We start from the raw sequence: 21,897 nt of genomic DNA, 5'->3' as shown, positions 1-21,897 counted from the left end.
GATCCATGGGGAATTGTTAGATTGGATTTGGTATTGGTTTGGCAATGACAGACAGTAGGTAGGGGGTGGAGAGGCATTATTCTGTCTGGAGGTCTGTGATCACAGATGTTCCATTAAGATTAGCGCAGGGACTTCTGTTTTTTGTAGTACATTTAAGAGACACAGACATAAATGCAGATGGAACAAAATTAGTGGAGTTGTGAGTAGTGAGGAATGTTGTTAGCTCCCTTAAAGTGGCAACAGAAGAAGATAGAGTGGTTAAAGACGTGCACGGCATGCTTGCCCTCGTTGGTTGGAGCACTGATTATAAAAGTCAGCTAAGTCATCATATAGCTGTATGAAGCTTTAATTTAGCCACATTAGGAATATTATATGTAGTTCTGGTGGTCTTTACAGGGAGGATGTAGAGGCTTTAAAGAGGATGCAGCTGCCTTAATGATTATCGCCCAGTAGCAATCACATCTACTGTGATGAAATGCTTTGAGAGGTTGGTCATGACTAGAGTGAACTCCTGCCTCAACAAGACCTGGACCCATTGCAATTTGCCTATCGCCACAATAGGTCAATGGCAGATGCAATCTTAATGGCTCTTCACACGGTCTTAGACCACCTGGACAACGCAAACACCTATGTCAGGATGCTCTTCATTGACTATAGCTCAACATTTAACACCATCATTCCCACAATCCTGATTGAGAAGTTACAGAACCTGGGCCTCTGTACCTCCCTCTGCATTTGGACCCTCAACTTCCTAACTGGAAGACTACAATCTGGTGATAATATCTCCTCCTCACTGACGATCAACACTGGTGCACCTCAGGAGTGAGTGCTTAGCCCACTGCTCTACTCTCTATATACACATAACTGCGTGGCTAGGCATATTAAATACCATCTATAAATTTGCTGATGATACAATCATTGTTGGTAGAATCTCAGATGGAGATAAGAGGGCATACAGGAGTGAGATATACTAACTAGTGGAGTGGTGTTGCAGTAACAACCTTGCACTCAACATCAATAAGACAAAAGAGCTGATTGTGGATAATCAGGGTAAGACGAAAGAACACATACCAACCCTCATAGAGGGATCAGAAGTGGAGAGAGTGAGCAGTTTCAAGTTCCTGGGGGGTCAAGATCTCCGAGGACCTAACCTGGTGCTAACATATCAATGCTGCTATAAACAAGGTAAGACAGCGACTATACTTCATTAGGAGTTTGAAGAGATTTGGTATGTCAACAAAAACACTGAAAACTTTTATAGCTGTATTGTGGAGAGTACGGTATTCTGACAGGCTGCATCACTGCCTGGTATGGGGGTGGGGGTGACTGCATAGGACCGAAAGAAGCTGCAGAAAGTTGTAAATTTAGTCAGCTCCATCTTGAGCACTAGCCTACAAAGTACCCAGGACATCTTCAGGGAGTGGTGTCTCAGAAAGGCAGTGTCCATTATTAAGGACCTCCAGCACCCTGAGCATGCCCTTTCCTCACTGTTACCATCAGGTAGGAGGTACAGAAGCCTGAAGGCACACACTCAGCGATTCAGGAACAGCTTCTGTTCCTCTGCCATCCGATTCCTAAATGGACATTGAACCCACAAACACGACCTCATTTTTTAATATGTATTATTTCTGTTTTTGCACGATTTTTTTTTATCTATTCAATAATCATAAACTGTAATTTACTTATTTATTTCTTCTTTTTTCTTCTATACTATGTATTGCATTGAACTGTTGCTGCTAAATTAACAAATTTCAGGCCACATGCCGGTGATAATAAACCTGATTTTGATTCTAGAAGAAATTTACCAGGATGTAGCTTGGATTAGAGTCGTAACTGTAAAGAGTTTGGATGAAGTTGAACTGCTTTCTCTGGAGTGTCAGAGAGAGGTGATTTGATAGGGTAGATAGTCAATGTCTTCTCCCTCTCTTCCCCACCGGCCCCCGGGTAGAAATGTAAAGCACAACATTAGGGTGAGAGTGGTGTCGTTTAAAGGAAATTTATGAGGTAATTTTTTTAACATAATATTATGTACCTGGAAGTAGTTGAAGTAACAATGTTTAAGAGGTATTTGGATGGATACATTAACAGGAAGTAATTGAGGGATATAGGCTACACAGAGGCAGACGTGCAGGCTATATCGGCATTGTGCTCAGCACAAACATTGTGGACTAAAGGGTCTTTTGTATACTGTACTGTTCTGTGTTCTAAACTGATACTTACAGCATAAATGCTGGTTCTGATCCAAACAGAGAAGTTGTAGGATTCAGAATTAAGTCTGGAAAGAAGTAACATGCTCCACTTTGATTCTATCCCATTCCCAGTGTATTTTTCTAACAAGACCTGATGCTAGCCTGAGTAACACCACCTTGTATTCCTTCTGGGTATAGTTCAGAAAGCTGCAATCAATATCACTCATGGCTCTCTCTGTTGACACAGTTTGAACTGCGGAGCACGGCCTACTGGCCTACATTTCACATCCTTTTATGCACCTTTGTTTATATTTTCACACTCTAACTGTCCCCATTAACCTCTATAACCTACCACCACCGCACAGTACTATCACAGATATTAGAGTTATACACCACAGAAACAATTCCATCACGTTTGTCCTGATCATCAAGCACCCTTTCACATGAACCCTAATTACTCGCAAATGCTCTAGGGGTAATTTACAGTGGCCATTTAATCTAAAATCTGCACATTGGAATGTGGGAGAAAATGAGAGGATAAAAAAAAGAAACACATTTGGTCACAGGGCAAATGTGCACACACCACACAGAGGTCAAGATTCAATCCGGGTCACAGAAGTTCTAAGGTAGCAACTCTATCATAGGATATGTGGGCCACCATGTTGCTCTTCTATCCTACCAATCTCTCCCCTTCTCTGCAAACATAACTTATTTTCTCTTTTTTCCTGTTCTGCTAAAGTGTCATTGCCCTGAAATGTTAGCTCTCAGCGCTGAAATGAGGTTGTGGCCTTCAACTAATGGGCTTATGGATTGGCTGTGACTAGCTTTGTGGCTGTGAACTTACTTTCATGAACTTTAGTTCTGAATGTTATTTGTTTAGTTTGTATTGTTTGTACAATTTGTTTTTGTTTGCACATTGGGTGTTTGACAGTATGCTTTTTTCAATGGGTTCTATTTGGTTTCTTTGTTTAGTGGCTGTCTCAAGGTTGTATTTTGTATACAGTATCCACTTTGATAATGTACTTCGAATTGTAGTTGCTTTGTACCACTTTACCGTAAAGAGCAAAATTGATCACTGCTCTGTTTTGTGAAGGATAGAGGTCTTTGTAGTTCCAACGATGATATAAGACCATAAGTCATGAGATCAGAATTAGACCATGCGGCCCAGCGAGTCTACTCTGTCATTCCGTCATGGCTGATTTATTATTCCTCTCAACCCATTCACCTGTCTTCTCTCTATAACCCTTAGCATCCTCACAAATCAATAACCTATCAAATTCCACATTCCATACACAATTTTAGAGGAGATGACAAAGGAGATGAAGGTTGAGCTATGGATGTAAGGTGCTCCACAAGGTTCCTCATGGGAGACTCATCCAGAAGATTATGATGCATGAGATCCACAGTAAAATGGCCATTTGGATTCAGAACTGACTTGTCCTTAGAAGACAGGAGTAGTGTTGTATGACTTAGTAAATAGAAGAAACAGCTTGAGTGGAAGTACTTTCTCTTTGAATAAGTTGATTTGTTCCCCAAATATATTTGCTACACATTACATGGTTTTAGTTCAAATCTTAACTTACATTGTGCTGCAAAGTGATTTAACAATTAATTGTAGTCAGGGTGTGTGGGGAAAAACAAAGTAAAGTACATGTCATTCATGAATAAGAAAATTATGCTTGCTTTGCCAGCTGACGATTTAATTTTAAGAAACCCCACCCTGTCCAGACTCTTAGTTGGCAAAAAGCAACAATAAACTGATTCTTAGACTCATAAAGCTTAGAAATGGACCCTTCACTCCAAGTCATCCATGTCAACCATGCCTTCCTGAGCTTATCCCATTCACCTGAATTTGGTCCATATTTCTCTAAACCTTTCCTATCCACGTAATTCTCTAAATATCTTTTCAAAATTACAATTGTATCTACTTCTACCAATTGCTCTGGCACCTCATTGCATTTACCCGCCATCCCTTGTGTGGAAAAACATGTCCCTCGGGTATCCGTAAAATCTCCCCGCCAGCTCTACCTTAAACCTGTGCCCTCTAACTTTAGACTTGGCCAACTCTGGGGATTTTATAAACCTCTATAAGGGCACTGCTCATACTCTATTGCTTCAGGGGAAACAGCCCCATTCTCTCCCATCTATCCTCATAACTCAAGCCTTCCAGTACTGGCAACATACTTGTAAATCTTTTCTGGGGCTTCTAGCTTCATGACATGCTTCCTATTAATGCACATAGCATTCCAGGGTGTGGTCTCACCAATACCTCAAATGCTTGTGACATGATGTCCCAACTCTCATACACAGTGCCCAATCTGATAAAGACAAGCTTACCATATATCCATATCTTCACTGCCTTGTCTATCTAGGTATTTGTAGTCCTGGCCCTGTCCTGCACTTTATATGTCCTAGAGCAGTGGCCCCAACCACTGGGCCAGGGACTGGTGGCTGGGGACCACTGTCCTAGAGTCATAGAACACTACAACACAGAAGCAGGCCCTTTGGCCTATCTAATCCAAGATAAATTGGCATTCTGCCTAGTCCCATCCATCCATAGGCCTCCATATTACTTCTGTTCATATACTTATACAAACTTCACTTAAGTGTTCAAATTGAACCTGCATACACTACTCATGACAATTACTTCTGACAAGTTCCCCTCAGGTTCTAGCCTTGCCCAATCTCAGTTAAAAAAGCCTCATAATTTTGCATACCTCTATCAATTCTCTGCTCTATGGATTAAAATCCTAACATATTCAAGTTTTCCTTATAACTTCGGTCCTCACGTCCTGCCTTGGTTTAACTTCCCAAAATTCATCATTTTGCACTAATCCATGTTAATTTCCATCTGCCATTCCTTGACCCACTTTCCCAGATGAACTGGATCCTGTTTTAGCTTTAAACAACTTACTTCACTGTCCACTACATCAGCAATGTTAATGTAATCTACAAAGTTTCTAATTATGTGACTTACATTCTCATCCCAATTGTTAATATATATGACAAACAGCATTGGACCTAGCACCTATACGTCAGCATACCTCTAGTCACAGGTCAACAGTCTGAAAAGCAACTCTTCACTACCACCCCATGTCTCCTTCCACTTTTTGTATCTATTGTCTTTGGCAGATAACCCCGGATCCCATGTTATCTAGTCTATTGGACCAATCCAGCATGTGGAACCTTGTCAAAAATCTTGCTGAAGTCCATATCGATTATGTTTACCACCCCTCCCTTGTTAATGCTCTTAGTTGCCTCTCCAATTCGATCAAAGTCTTGGGACATGATTTCTCATGCACAAAGTCTTTGTCTTTTCAAATCTATACAAAATCTCTCCCTCAGAATTTCATCCAGTAAATTTCCTGTCACTGGGGCCTAGTTCCCTGGTTTGATTTTTCACTTTTTTTAAATAAAAGCACATTCATCATCTTTAGCCATGATTAAGGATTTTTTTCGTCATTAGTCCTTTTTTAGCACTATTTATTACCTTATTATTTTTTGTTGCAGTATTTATTTATTTTGTAATTTATAGTGATTTTTTTCCCTTTATTATGTATTGCATTGAACTACTGCTGCTAAGTTAACAAATTTCACAACACATGCATGTGATAATAAACTTGATTCTAATTCTGAGTTTGTGCTGTAACACTGTGCAAAACAGGGTGTTTTCAATTGCCTATGTTGCTTTTCACTCTCTTGGAATACCTTTGGTCAAACCCTGAGGATTAATTCACTTTTTTGCACCTTAACACCAACTACCTCTCTTTTTATTTTGGGACATCGTTGTTCACCTTCCTGAATGCCCTAGTATCTATGATCGACCTCTGACATTCCCTCAAATTTATGCCTCTTGTATTTACATTGCCCCCTGGGAAAAAGGCACTGCTATCCACTCTACTTAGCCTTTTATCATTTTATACACCTCTATCAAGTCACCTCTCATCCTTCTTTACTTTAAAAAGAAAACCTTATTCAACCTTTCCTCTTAAAACATGCTCTCTAATCCAGGCAGCATCCTGGTAAATCTCCTCTGCACCCTCTCTAAGGCTTTCACATCCTTCCTACAATTCCATTTGTGGTCTAACCAGAGTTTAATAGAGCTGCAACATTAGCTTATTGCTCTTAGTTCCTTTAGTCATTTACATTTTCCTGGCCCTAGTTTGTACAGTTGTCTTTTCTCACCATGGCTTCAGCTGCTGGTGAAAGGGAGCGCAGGAACTGAATGAAGCTTTGGAGATAATTCACAAGCATCCTCTGACTTGTTGAGTCCCACTTTCCATAGTCCCCTCCTCACCAGGGTCCTAGAACCCACAGTCCTTCCGGTCTCTGAGTATTGATGAAGGGTCTGGGACCAAAACATCAATTGTTTGTTCCCCTCCGTAGATACTGCCTAACCTGCTGAGTTCCTCCAACATTTTGTGTGTGTTGCTCTGGATTCCAACATCTGCAGAATCTCTTGTGTTTCTTAGGTTTTGGACTTTTTTTCAGCTGAGCAGGGTCCTGTTTCTCACACCCCCCCCCCCCCTTAAACTTACTTGTTTTCACTGAGAAATCTATTTCTGACGTTACTGCGCAACGTCACCGTGAATTAAAATGTCTTGGGGTCTAAACAACATGCAGCAGGACAGAAAAATTGTTTATCTGGATTTATTAGGAGTTGCTTAACCACCAAATTCCTAAGTGTGGTGGATTACTGGAAATTTGCTATAGTCATAAATACAGGAGAAAATATTTTTCAGCTTATTTTTAATGCCATGTGCCTTCACTGAGATCTTCTCGAAAATCACTTCTTTGTTAGCTATCCCACTAAACTCTCGGGCCCCTGTCTTTCACAGCTCTGCTGCTTCAAAGCATTGTTACTCCTCTGTCTTTGCAGTCATTCCAGGCTAATGTTGCGTATAGTCATGGACAGATTGCATTGTAGGTCTTTCCTTTGTCAGGCTGCTACAAAGAATCTTTGCTCCCTTGTAGAACGTAACTTTATGAAAATGTTATCAGAATCTGTTTTCTCTTGCTCAGTGTTACCGCTTGCAAAATGTGATTTAAATACAGGGAACAATTTATTAACTAATTCCTACATGATTGTCAAGCTAGGGATTTTTACTTAGAAATCCAAACTGATTTTAATAATGCACTGCCACTAGCATACATCCACAGTTTCTTACTTAAATTTTTATGGCCCTGCAAACTTAATACATGAATAAGAACTTGTACAAGTTGTACTTCGGGAAGCTGAAATCCTGTGAAAATCAACTCACTTTTACCTTGAAAATCTTACCATTTCCTGTGTGGGTGTGCCTTGTGTTGTCTTCAAATCTATGACTTTAGCAGCTAAATGCCAGCCTGTCCCAGGCAGACAGGCAGCGGCAAGTCCTTCTCATGCATGCGGCATGCATAATTTATCACATGACAAGCGAAGTAATAGTGTCGGCGAGGAATCTGCTGGGAACGCAACTACAAACTGGTCAAAACAGACCAGAACATTGTAAATCCCGAGTAAGTATTTTATCACCTTTGCTTATGTAACCTTGTAACCCAAACACTTTGGCTTCTGTAAACACATCTGTTAATAATCCAGCGAATATTGGATCTTTAGGCGTGTGTGAAGTTGTAACTCTATAGGCAATTAATTTTAGAGCTTATGTTACTTCAATAAAAATGAGTGTCATTTTGCAATTACATTGATAAAAGTTAGGTTTAGAAATTAATTCCTATGCATTGCCTGTTTTAAGTTTTGATTGAATTGAGGTGGAAATAAACAGTTTGTACTTGGTGTGAGAGTAGCACAGCACGGGAGCAAATGTTTCAGTTCTTTTACGGGGTTTGTGCATTGTAAAAGATTTAATTTTCACCTCACAGATTGCTTTGGTTTGGATACAAATTGTTTTGTGTTTTCAGGAATAGATAAATAATTGTTTGTGGGCATCGCAGGAATGTTAATGATTTCAGTACTTTATGAATCAGAGACTTGTGTATTCATGGGGTTGATGTATTAGCCAGCTGGAAATTTAAAAAAAAACTGTAGAGGCTGCAGCCCAGTCTGAAAGAATTGAGTTGCTGGCCTGCATCGCTATCGATGCTTAGCAACTGATAAAGCTTCGTTTTTCTTTCCTAGCTGGTTTGAAACAGCTGAAGACCTCATTCCCATTTACGTTTTGCAATGCAGAGATGTCAGTTTTTCAAATTAAATGTGTTTTTACTATCCTGTTGCCAACTTTCTTTTGATTATCGCATCAGCTGCATTTTTTGAGAATGATTTGAAAACGTTTGGAAAAGAACACTGACAATTGTGTATTTACTACTTTTAAATACTGTTGTAATATTCCTCAATTGTATCCCCTATCCCACTGAACTTGTTCAGAATCTTTTCAGAGAACTCATCATTTCGGCAACTACTTTCAGTACTGCTCCAGGTAGGTGCGTTTCAGTTGTGTCTGAAAGGATGTTTCCTGAATTTAATTTTATTGCCGGGAACACCGGAGTGCTGCTGTTTGTGCTCACAAATGAAGAAGAGAATAATTCAAGTATGCCATGTTATTCACTTTAGTAACTATTTTAGAGGGAACCACGATCAGATGAATTTTACTAAAGTAAGAAATATTATTACAAGAAATGTAAGGACTATGTTGTTCTGCTGAGCATTGTGGGCATGCTATGTTAATGCCGGAACATGTGGCAACACTTGCGGACTGCCCCAACCCCTGCAATCCTCAAGTTGTATTGGTTGTTAACTCAAAGTGGGGGGAGGGTGGGTCCACTCAAGGAAAAAAGGAGGGAACATTTGCTTGGATGCAGACTATGTGGGTGAGGTGCATAATGTACTTTATACCAGTATTTACTGAGGAGAAGGACGTGGCGGATAGGGAGATCAGTGTTGAGAGTATTAATATGCTGGGGTGTATTCATGGACAGATTGGAAGAATGGGCATAGAAGTGGCAGATGATGCACTTTGGTAGAAGGAATAAAGACATAAACTATTTTCTAAACAGGCAGAAAATTCAAGAATTAGAGGTGCATAGAGATTTGGGACTCCTGGTACAGGATTAAAGGTTAATTTGTAGGTTGAGTCAGTGGTAATGAAGGCAATACAGATGCAAGGATGTAATACTTAGGCTTTATATAAGGCATTAGTCAGACAACACTTGGTCAATTTTGGCCCCTTATCTAAGAAAAGATGTGCTGGTGTTGGAGAGGGTCAGGAGAATTCATGAGAATGATTCTGAGAATGAAAGGGTTAACACATGAGGAGCATTTCATAGCTCTGGGCCTGTACTCTCTGGAGTTTAGAAGAATGAGGGTGGATCTCATTGAAACCTATCGAATATTGAAAGGCCTAATTAGAATCAATGTGGAGAGGATGGTTCTTATAGTGGGTTCGTCTACAACCAGAGGCCACAGCCTCAGAAAAGAGGGACATCCATTTAGGACCCAGATGAGAAGGAACTTCTTTAGCCAGACGGTGATGAATCTGTGGAGGCCAAGTCATTGAGAACATTTAAAGCAGAGGTTGATAGGTTCTTGATTAGTCAGGACATTAAAATTATGGAGAGGCGAATAGAGTTGAGAGGGATAATAAATCAGCCATAATGGAATGGTGGAGCAGATTCAATAGGCCAAGTGGCCTAATTCTGCTCTTATGTCTTAGAGTCTTATAATAGCTGTGAATTGTACACATCCAACTTCCACGTACAGCAATGCCACAATGATCAGATCATCTGGTATCACTTCCCTTATGTATAAAGCTTTTTAACAGAGTGCTGACTAAGTTAACAGAGCTGAATTTCACATAATAGAACTGACCGAGTTCTTTAATAAGTTCAAAATAACTCATTTTTCTTTTGCCTTGGAAAACTGGCATTGTTTACAATTTTACAAGAACAAACAACAATTGTGGATTTCTTTCTTGGCCAGAGCAGCCTACCCTTCCCACTTCACTAAAAGATGCTCTTATGTCAGAAAATAGAAAGGTGGAATGATTCTTGAACAAAAAAACTACATCCTGATGTACTGAAATGATACCACCAATTGTTCTCTATCACTGGTCCATCATCCTGACATAGGAATCTGTAACCAACAACGATGTAATCATCAGTAGTCCTATGGGGCAACATGGTAGCATAGCAGTTAGCACAACACTTTACAGCACCAACTATAAGATCAGGGTTCAATTCCCATAACAGTCTGTAAGGAGTTTGTACATTCTCCCTATGACCACATGGATTTCCTCCAGGTGCTCCAGTTTCTTCCCGCATTCCAAAATGACATAAGAGTTATGCTTAGTAAGTTGTGGGCATACAATGTTGTTGCTGGAACCGTGGTGACACATGCAGGCTGCCCAGCATATCCTTGATGTAAATGATCCATTTCACTGTATGTTTCAATGTACATGTGACTAATAAAGCTAACCTTTTGATTTTCTTCAACCCTGTCCCTACCACTTAATGCCAATGTCTTAATCACTCAATACTGCTGCACTCCCGTTCCACCACTTCCTCAGAAAAAACAGTGCCACGTCTTCTCAAAACTCCAATGAGCTCTGCCAGTCTTACTAAGGATCAGCATTTCATAAGCAACTAATCAAGTATCACTGACACTTGACATGAAATTTGTTATCTTGCAGCAGGAGTACTGTGCAATACATAAACGATTACTATAAGTTACTGTAAAAGCATTTCAAAAAATAAATAAATAGTGCAAAGTGAAAACCGAAATATAGATTGTGATGTAGTATTCTTGGGTTATGGATTGTTCAGAAATCTAATAGCAGAGGGGAGAAAGTTGTTCCTAAAACATTGTGTGTGTCTTCAGGCTCCTCCTGTTCCTCCTCCTTGATGTAGTATCAAGAAGGGGGCATGACCTGGGTTGTGGGAGTAGGGAGGTCCTTGAATAATACCACCTTCTTAAGGCATCGCCTTTTGAAAATGCTCTCAGTGATGAGGAGGCCATTGCTTATGCTAGAAGTGACTGAGCTTACAACCTCCTGCAGTTTTTTCCAATCCTGTGCATTGGGGCCTCCATACCAGATGGTGATGTAACCAGGTAGAACGCTCTCCATGAGACGTGCAGAAATTTTCTAGCGCCTTTGATGATATACCAAACCTCCTCAAACTCGAAATGAAATATGGACACTGGTATGTCTTCTTTGTAATTACATCAATATATTGATCTTCAGAAAGGTTGACACAGCAGCATGCTTTCCACTGCTGACCCCTTGAATAACAACTGCTGTGTGTTCTCCCAACATCCCTTTTCTGAAGTCCACAATTAATTCCTTGGTCTCAATGATATGGAGTACAAGATTGTTATTGAAAACCACTAAACCAGCCAATCAATTTCACTCCTGTATGTATTCTCGTCAACATCCAAGATCTTGCCAACAACAGTTGTGTCATTGGCAAATTTATAGATGGCATTTGAGCTGTGCCTAACCACACAGTCATGGGTGTACAGAGAGAAATGCAGTGGGCTAAGCACACATCCTGGAAGTGTGCATGTGTTGACTGTCAGTGAGGCGATGTTATTTCTGAACCAGGCTGACTGTGATCTCCCAATGAGGAAGTCAAGGATTCGATTGCAGAGGCAAGTGCAGAGGCCTAGGTTTTGAAGCTTGTTGATTGGTCCTGAGGGGATGATTGTGTTAAATGCTGAGCTGTAATCACTAAACAGCAGCCTGAAGTAGGGTTGCAAGTATACAAGGCGTCTGCTACATACAACAGTCTCAGGTATCTGTTACATCTGCAGACTCAGATGAAGGTCAGAAACATGCAGAGTTATACAGCACAGAAATATTTCTTTCAGCCCAGCTTGTCCATGCTCACAAGAGATCTATCTGAAGATGCCACCTCGGTGCTGCAGGACTGTCTTAAAAGCACAGACAGCAGTATATTCAGGGAGGCGGCTACCTACGGTCATCATGTTAACACTGATGAATATGTGAGATTGTTCAATGGCTACGTTGAGAATGTTACATGTCTGCATACTCAAGTATATGTCTAATTCCCTTTTAAATGTCACTATCCTATCTACTTTCACCTTTGGCAGCACATCCCAGGCACCTGCACCTCTCTAATTAATAAAATATTCAGGAACTTTCATTCCTCATTTAAACTCCCCCACCCGCCCCCCCCACCTTAAAGCTATGCTTTCTAAAATTTGACATCTCCACCCTCGGGAAAAGGACTGATTATCTACCCTGTCTATGCCTTTCATAATTTTATATACTGTACTTCTTTTAGGGCACCCCTCAACATTCCAGGGAAGCTAATTGAAATTTGTCCAATCTTTCCTAATACCTAATACGTTCTAATCCAAGTGACATGCTAGTAAACTGCTTCTGCACCATCTCCAAAGTCTTTACCTGATTTCTGTAATGTGAAAACCAGCACTGCACACAATACTCTTAAGTGTACCTAAACAAAGTTTTATACAGCTGCCGAGTGACTGCTCAACTTTTATATGCAATACCCTGACTAACGAAGACAAGAATGCTTTATATTGCCTTTACCAACCTATCCACTTGTATTGCTGCTTTCAGGAAGCTATGGAATTGCACCACTGGACTCCTCTGTATACCAATTTACCAGCCATTTACTGTATACATTCCCCTTGCATTTAACCTCCTAAGTGCAACACCTCATACATTAAACTCCATGTGCAATTTTTCCATCCATATTTTCAAATGACCTGCATACAGCTGTATTCAATGACAACTGATCTATATCATGCTATATCCCTTAAGACCTTTAGAATTAGCTGTATTTTCCATATGTACATCCCATGCAGTGAAATGCACTGTTTGTGTCTTCAACCAATATAGTCTGGGGCAGCCCATAAATGTTGCTATGCTTCCGGAATCAACATAGCATGCCCACAACTCCCTAACCCTAACCTCTACAGCTTTGGAATGTGGGACAGAACCCACATGGTCACAGGGAGATTGTACAAACTCCTTACACACAGCAGTGGGAAAATGAACCCCAATTGGTGATTGCTGGCAAAGTACACATACATAGTTTGCTGAGAGTGGTGAAAATAGACAGGGTTGTGATAAAAAGTTTGTTTTCCTGCGTCGACTGAGGCATTGAATATCAAAATTGGATCATCCTGTTACCGTTGTACAGAATATTGGTCAGATCGCCCTTCAAGTGCTGCATGACATTCTGGTCATTCGACTATGATTAAATAATTAAACTAGAGAGTGTACAGAAATGATTCACAAGGATGTTGTTGTACTGAAGGATTTATGTTATCCAGGAGAAACTGGGTTTGTTTGCTTTGACGAGATTGAAAGATAACATGGTTGAGGTATATAACATTAAAGCCCTAGATGGGTATTCTGTTTGTTTTCCATGGCAGGAGTGTCTAAAGCCATAGCTTTAAAGTGGATTAAGGGGTGAATTTTTCTCACAAAGTGCAATGGGAATCTGGTACGAATTGCCAGAAGAGGCAGGAACAATTGGAAAAATGCTAATGTAACTCCTTTATTTAAAAAGGGCAATAGACAGAAGGCTGGAAATTATAGGCCAGTTAGCCTAACATCTGTGGTTGGCAAAATGTTGGAATCGATAATTAAGGAAACAGTAACAGGGCATTTGGATAAACATAGCTTAATAGGACAAAGTCAGCATGGCTTTACAAAAGGGAAGTCATGTTTGACAAATTTGTTGGAGTTCTTTGAGGACATAACATATAGGGTAGATAAAGGGGAACCAGTGGATGTGGTGTATTTGGACTTCCACCAAAGATTATTACTTAAAGTAAAAAATCATGGGATTGGGGATAATATTCTGGCATGGGTGGAGGATGGGCTTTCTAACAGAAAACAGAGAGTTGGGATAAATGGTTTATTCTCAGACTGGCAGTTGGTGACTAGTGGTGTTCCGCAGGGGTCGGTGTTGGGACCCCAACTCTTAACAATCTATATTAATGATTTGGAGAAAGGGACTAAGTGCAACGTATCGAAGTTTGCTGATGACACAAAGATGGGAGGGAGTGTAATGAGTGCGGAGGACATTGAAACCCTGCAGGGGGACATAGATAGGCTGAGTGATTGGGCAGACATTTGGCAGATGAAATATAATACTGTGTGAGGTCTTGCACTTTGGCAGGAAAAATAATAGAGCAAGTTATTATCTAAATGGAGAGAAACTGTAAAGTGCTTCTGTGCAAAGGGATCTGGGGGTCCTGGTGCAGGAAACACAAAAAGTTAGTATGCAAGTGCAGCAGGTGGTCAAGAAGGCCAATGGAATGCTGGCTTTTATTGCTAGGGGGATGGAGTATAAGAACAGGGAGGTCTTACTGCAGTTGTACTGGGTATTGGTGAGACCACACCTGGAGTACTGCGTGCAGTTCTGGTGTCCATATTTAAGAAAGGACATACTGGCTCTCAAGGCAGTGCAGAGAAGGTTCACTAGGTTAATTCCGGGGATGGATGGGTTGATGTATGATGAGAGGTTGAGTAGATTGGGACTCTACTCATTGGAGTTCCGAAGAATGAGAGGTGATCTTATTGAAACATATAAGATTGTGAAGGGGCTTGATCGGGTGGATGCGGGGAGAATGTTCCCAATGATGGGTGAAACTAGGACTAGGGGGCATAATCTTAAAATAAGGGGATGCTGTTCCAGGACTGAGATGCGGAGAAATTTCTTCACTCAGAGGGTAGTGGGGCTGTGGAATTTACTGCCCCAGAGAGCTGTGGAAGCTACTACACTCAATAAATTCAAAACGGAGATAGACATTTTCCTGGATAAAAATGGCATTAGGGGATACGGTGAGCGAGCAGGTAAGTGGACATGAGGCTAGGTTTAGATCAGCCATGTGATCTCCTGGACCAGTTTTCGATAGCCTGGATGGGTCGGAGAGGAATTTTCCAGATTTTTTCTCCTCAATTGGCAACTTGGTTTTTTTCCCCCCGGGTGATCACATGGGTTTGGGCGGGATGAATAATAAAATAAAATGGGCGGCATGGTGCCCTGTTGGTTGGCACTGTTGCTTTGTGGGATTCGGTGAAAACTAGAGTTAAGATTGGATCAGCCATGATCTTGTTGAATGGCGGAGCAGGCTTGAGGGGCCGATTGGCCTACTGCTCCTATCTCTTATGTAATACCAACATTTGGATGGATATTCGAATGAGCACGGCTTGGAGTGAAAGGGAATTAATGTATGATGAATTAAAGTAAGCTTGGATGTAGTGGGTTGTGGGACCTGTTTCTATGCTGTACAATCCTATGTCTCTAAGATAGCCTAATGTTTCCTTTTAAGCTATATTCTGCTGTAATTCTGTAATAGTTTTGAGGTTCATTTTAGTTTTATCTTTCAGTTTTAAAAATGGTGACTGAGATTGTTTCCAAATTTGACTGAGATATATAAAATGTGCTTTGTATCATGAAGGTTTGAAGGGTTGAATTTTGGATTTCCAGGTAGAAATAAAATATAATGACTATCCTTATTTTTATTTGTCTATTAATCTGCATAGCTGTTAGGTCTACATTAAGGAGGATGGTTTTTATAAAGCAAGGTAAGCATAGAAATAGCTCACATTTATGCAAGAAGTGATAATTATCCCATGTCCCAATGACCTTAGTTCAGCATGTGGGCATTAACTTTTGTTTAAACTTCTGGCAAATTGCTGTCACTGAATGGAGGGAGGTCTTGCAAGAAAATACGTGATTGAAAGGGTTTCTCAGCTGATGTCCTTTATAAATTTATGACTCTAAAACTATAATTAATACTTGCTCTGCTCTCTTCACTGTACTTTCGTTTCATAATTGAAATCATCAGTTGCTCTGTATAATCTAAAGGACCCTGGCTTCTGACTTTAATCTGCAGTTCTTTCCCCTCTAAAACATATGTAAAGTGTAAAATATTGTTACAAATTGGAACTTGCAGCATGACATGTTTATACAAGTTAGATGTGCAGGTGATGACAATACAATTTAGCTTCATTTGTCACAGGCTTCCTTTTGAAATTAGATACCTGTTTTTTAATTATTGCATAAAAATCCCTTTTTTTGCTTTTGATTCTGCTGTTTCTGCAAGGAAGATGAAATAAAGAATCCCACAAGTATGTTTCACTGACTTTAGCCTTTTTAATGAGATGAGCCCATGTAAATTGAATGACAATAAAAAGATTAAAAGAAATGAACCCAGATAAATGGAGTCTTGAAAATCTGATTTAATAAAAGTTAAAAAAAATCTATGAATGAAATGAAGAAAGTACATATTAAACTGCATAAGTACCATTTATCATTTTTATTATTCTTAAAGCCCACCCAAATTGTAGATTAAACAGTTTTTACACTAACAAGTAAATATGTCTGATTAAAACTTGCCATCTGTCTTGTTAAGTTGAATGGTGATACTTGGTGTTTTTGAACACCAAATACAGCCTGCTGTTGCAGTGCTGAAGACTGACCCCACAGTGTCCTCACGTAGTGAGCTCACGCTTTTGGCTTTACTGTGATATCAAGAAGCCAGAAATGTTTGCTTTCCTTCCAAAAGAAATGTAAGGAAAAGACCTGTTACAATAATCTCTTCAGGTATGCCTGCCAATTAAAGGGGAAACCATTCCTGACAGAAACAAACCAAAAAAAACTACAGATGCTGGAAATCTGATATAAAAAGCAGAAAATGTTGGAAGCATTCTGCAGATCAGGCAGTTTCTGTGGAATGGAAACATTATTAATGTTTCAAGTTATAGAAACTCAAACAGAACATAATAAATAGGAAACAACGATACCATGGCTATGTATCTTTTGCTTATCAGTGTGTAGTGCAGCATGATAGCGGAGTGGTTGGTGCAACATGTTACATTAACAGGAATCTCCAATAGCCATCTGTCAGGAGCTTGTACGTTTTCCACATGACTGCATGGGTTTCCTCTGGGTGCTCTAGTTTCCTCCCAAATTCCAAAGATGTGCAGTTAGAGTTGGTGAGTGTTGGACATGCTATGGTGGTGACATTTGCAGGCTGCACTCAACCCAATCCTTAGACTACGTTGGTCATTGATAGAAATGACACATTTCACTGTGTTTTGATGTTTCAATATATGGTACATGTGTCAATTAAAGCTGATCTTAATCATAATCTGAAGTAACAGTACACAGTAATGAAAAATAAGTACATTACTATGAAACAATTTGTGTGATGCAGTACACTAGGTGTCTTGCAGAAATTCAAAAGCTATGCTAATGCAAGGGAGCCTTGAGATTGTTATCACTTATGTTATATAAAATTGTGGATTAGTCAAATTGATGTGTGAAATTGAGATATAACTTCCATGCATTGTTTAAGATTATGTAAACATCTTACATAGCCCAAGTTTAGAAATAGTCTTTTTAAGCAGCAAAATGATTAGCTGCATAATCATTAGAAATGGATTGAATAGCTGTAAATTTGCCCACTCATTAGCACTAAATTAATTACAACAAACAATTAATGCAGATATTGTACTTTCTAAGATTCTGGGCTACTTTATTGTAGAAGAGAAGTGAGAGTTCTGTCGTACTTGCAAATGTGACCAAGGCATGAGCAATGCTGAGATTTGGAATCAAAATATATTGCCATGTTTGCTTAGATGAGAACATTAATGTAATTAATGTATAGCATCAAATTATCTCAACACAATAAAGATAATTTTCTGTTTAAAAATTGGTTCATGATACAAATTCCAGAATTCTTTTCATAATTTGGAAGTTGTTTCTTTTCCCTGCAAAACACAGTGCCATCTGCCACAGGTGGAAATTAAGGCATAAAAATGTATTATTTTAAGTTTAAAATAGTTCACAACTCACTGTGTAATTTATTGAGGAAGGCAAACTTCTTGCAACATTTCTTATAAGAAATGTAATACTTGTTTTTGAAATATTGTTAATGTGTCTTTTGTATTTTTGTGGCCTTGAGAGTGGCTTTGAGAAAGATCTATTAAGAGAGGAAGGAAAGTTGTAACAATTTTTTGGAGGAGACTTCAACAGGAAGAATATTTAGCTAAATGCCACAGTTGAAAATACAAAGAAAGCTCTATTGAAACTTAATCCTTATATACTATGTACAGTATTTAACAATTGCTACAAGCACTTCCTTGATGGCCTCAGATAAATAGAACAGTTGGAAAGATGTTGACTCATTTGGACCAGGAAGGTGTTCTAGTTAGATCTCATCTCTGTGGTGCCAGTTACCTAAGTCAGTATTTCCCACTGATTAATTCAGTACAAAAGAAAGGGTCCAGTTTTGATATATGATAATGCTGAAATTGGTTTATTAGGACAAGAACTGTTATGATGGGAAACAGCTTTTTTCCCCAGGCTGTGAAACTATTGAACTCACTGTCACCATCCAGGTCTCACCATGTATGAAGCGCCAGGAGCATTATACTGTCTATTTGTTTAACTTGTGTTGTAAATGCACTCTATGCTAAATGTTAATCTTCTGGAATATATTATTTCTTAATTTATTTGTGGTAATATTGCTTTGTGTTGTGTGTGAGTTATATGTACTGTGTTGTGCACCTTTGTTTGGCCGAATGTTGTTTTGTTTGGCAGTAAAATGTATACAATTGAATGACAATAAACTTGACTGTGAACTTGTCACTGAAGTGCAGTGAAAAGCTGTCTTACAAACTGTGTGTGTACAGTAGATCAATTCATTACACAGTACATTAAGATAGTATAATGTAAAACAATTTCAAAATGCAGAATAGAGTGTAAAAGCTACAGAGTAGGTGTACTGCAAGTAAAAGTTAAGGTGCAACTCATAACAAGGTAGATTTCCTCAACATCCTTCCAAAACAAATTCAATCAAGAAATTATTGTTAATTGTTTATTAGAGCTCAAGAATTTTCATATTGCTTCATGGATACATTAGCCAACTTTAATATTTTTGCATAAAGAGCAAAGTTGAACTGATCTGCGAACCCTTAAAACGTGAATTTTAATTTATGAAGCGGCAAACATTGCATATAGATGTGGTTAGTGTTATTTCTGAATTGTGGAAAAGAGTTTTACTTTCAGTGAAATGTAATAATAGTGACTTAAGGTAAATAACTATACTCTTTACAAAGAGAACAAACTGATTATTTATTCTTGCTGCAGTTGTTGTTACAGTTTTATAAAATGAAATTCTGGCGCGACAGCTTTTTGACTGTTGTAATTGAGTGCAATAGCAATCAGGAATATGTGCAGCATGCTGTTTGACTCTATCAATAACCCAACCCTGATCAATTTGAACACAACCCTGTATTTTTTTGTCCTTTTCCAAAAGAAAGGTACATGCAGATTTTTACACTTGTGCACTAAGTCAGATGAAAGAATCATGCCTTAAAAAAGGCACACATCCATGCAAAGGTGTGATGGTCAATAGTCCATAAATATATTTTTCCAGTTAATATGTAAACCACCTGAAGATTAAATGCCACGCTGGAATTAAGGACTGTTGGTTATATATTAGGAAAGTCTGAGGTGGCCTAAAAAATTCTGAATGCAATATTAATAGATTTTGTTTCGCTATTATTTTTCTTTTAGTACAATAATACTAGCATAATAATTAGGCCCAGTGGCAGTGTTTTCTTCATTCCAATGAGAATTCAGTTCTTTTAATGCAAAGATTGTAAATATGAAATTAAGTAATGAGTTTTTAAACAGTAGCAATCATTTTCAAGTCACTTTACTCAAATTTAGGTTTGGAAGCATCCGATCAGAGAAGCAATTGTAATAATTGCAATTTGGTTCTGTGTATTTTATTGCTGTAAAGCAAAGTAATGATCAGCTTATTTTCTGGAGTTAAAAGAAACATAAAGGATTATGTATTTTTTACTTTGCTTATGATTCTTGTGTCAGTTTGAATTTTTAAAAAATCTACCATACTTTATAAACATTTCAGAAATGTAGTGGTATTTTGCATGAAATAAGTATTAATCTTATCAAAGCTATTTTGTTATTGGAGGTTAAAGATGCAAATAAATAGTAGAAACAAAAATTAAAAAGCTGGTGAATGAATATTTCATTTTCAATCAATATAAGACTAACATGCAGTAATATTTTCATTTTATGTACAAATTGTTTACATTATAACAGTAGTTTTTTTGTGTCATAGACTGTAATGCATTTGAATGCTAATTGGTTTAGCTTCAGTGCTATTTTTCATTCAGTAATATAGCACTAGCATGTTAATTTACCCTGATGGCAACTGCTTTTCTCAATTAATGTTAATTGTATTCAATCAATTGACATTTTTTGTTTAAATAGAAGTACACTAGGGAAGAAGAGAATAAGCTTATTTAGTAGGACCATTGTATGGAATGCTAAGACTAGCAATGATTTAGTTTCAATGTATGAAATTGTAAGACTAGTAATTTAGCTTCAGTGTTCTACCTTGTCAATCTAAGTACCTTGGGCAACACACACAAATGCTGGAGGAGCTCAGCAGTTCTGAGAAAAGAGTTTCAGCCTGAAACATCAACTGTTTATTCCCTCCACAGATGCTGCTTGGCCTGCCGAGATCCTCTGGCATTTCGTGAAGTAATAGCATCAATCTCAGATAAGAATGTGTAAAATAATTAAAAGCTCTAAGATGTTTATGCCTGCCCCTCAAGGAAATCCATGTAAAAACAATCATTGGAGCTTATATTACATGATTTGCATCTGAGCAAACAGTGCATCCTCCGAATTCAGCACCAGTTTTGTCTGATAAAAAGCAAAAAATGCTAGAAATATTAGGACAGGCAGCGTAAATGGGGAGAGATGGTGTGATTGCTTTAAGAACAAAGAACACCTAATAATTAACACTACAACATAATGCAGGCCCTTTGGCCCACAATGTTGTGCCTGGCTTTTAACTTACTCTAAGATCAAGTTCAAGTTTACTGTCATTCAACTGTATACTTGTTTATGACCAAGTGAAACAAAGTTCCTTTGGACCAAGACACAATAAATAGAACTCATACACATTAACACACAAAGTAATCCACCTTATAAATCAACAATTAATAAGGTGCATTTACGACACAAGTTAAAAAGTAAACAGTATAACATGACTGGCACTTCATAAATGATGAGACCTTGGTGGTCTCACAGCCTAGGGTAAGGGCTCCCAACTTGGGGTCCATGGTTGTGAACCCCTGACTTAGGGGAAGAAGAAGTTATTTATCCTAACAGTCCTTGTCCTATAATACTACAATACCTCCTGCCTAATCGTAGGGGGTCAACAAAGTTGCGGGACAGATGGGCGATATCCTTGATAATGCTAAGGTCTCTGCATACATAGTGCTCCTGATAACTAATCATCCATGGGCCTATCTTAATTTCTTAAATGCTCTTTAAGCTAGTTTCTTTTTAAAATGAGGGGGAAATAGATGTTTACTAAATGCATTTATATACTTTTATTTCAATTTTTACTATTTGCTTCTTTATCTGAAACACTTTAGTATCCAAATCAAAAACACTAGGTGGTCTCAGGTGAAAGACTGTTCTCAGAGAAAAAGATCCATTTAAGAAATTTGAACCTGATCATTCTGTCAGACCAGACCTATAATGTTTTGGCAGTATTCTAGAAGTTCTCAGAGACAAAGAATTTGAGTGGTTGATGATTGATAAAGTATGGCTATCTGGTTAACTTGTTAGCATAGCCTTTTCTGGCAAATTGCAGAAGTATTTGTCTCATTATTAGGCATAACTAAGGCAACAAAAGACTGAAGGCTGCCTGTATTTG

General features: G+C 38.7%; 1 protein-coding gene across 6 annotated transcripts in view; it reads left to right on the top strand.

The window, feature by feature from the left end:
* ston2 (stonin 2) overlaps window positions 1-21,897 on the top strand; it is a 144,755-nt gene that overhangs the window by 88,923 nt on the left and 33,935 nt on the right. The window contains exon 1 of one of the 6 annotated variants that reach the window (XM_073039358.1): window positions 7,544-7,688. The exons of 4 other annotated variants lie outside the window; for them this stretch is intronic. The gene's annotated coding sequence lies outside the window, so the exon portion shown is untranslated. Of the gene's footprint in view, window positions 1-7,543; window positions 7,689-8,298; window positions 8,606-21,897 lie in introns of those variants that run through there. One more of the 6 variants, XM_073039359.1, reaches the window with a different exon arrangement.

The sequence above is a fragment of the Hemitrygon akajei genome, chromosome 3 (genome assembly GCF_048418815.1).
Source record: "Hemitrygon akajei chromosome 3, sHemAka1.3, whole genome shotgun sequence".
In the NCBI taxonomy this organism is placed as follows: Eukaryota; Metazoa; Chordata; class Chondrichthyes; order Myliobatiformes; family Dasyatidae; genus Hemitrygon; species Hemitrygon akajei.
The sequence above is the reverse complement of the archived record's forward strand: the minus strand, read 5'-3'. Positions and strand labels throughout refer to the sequence as shown.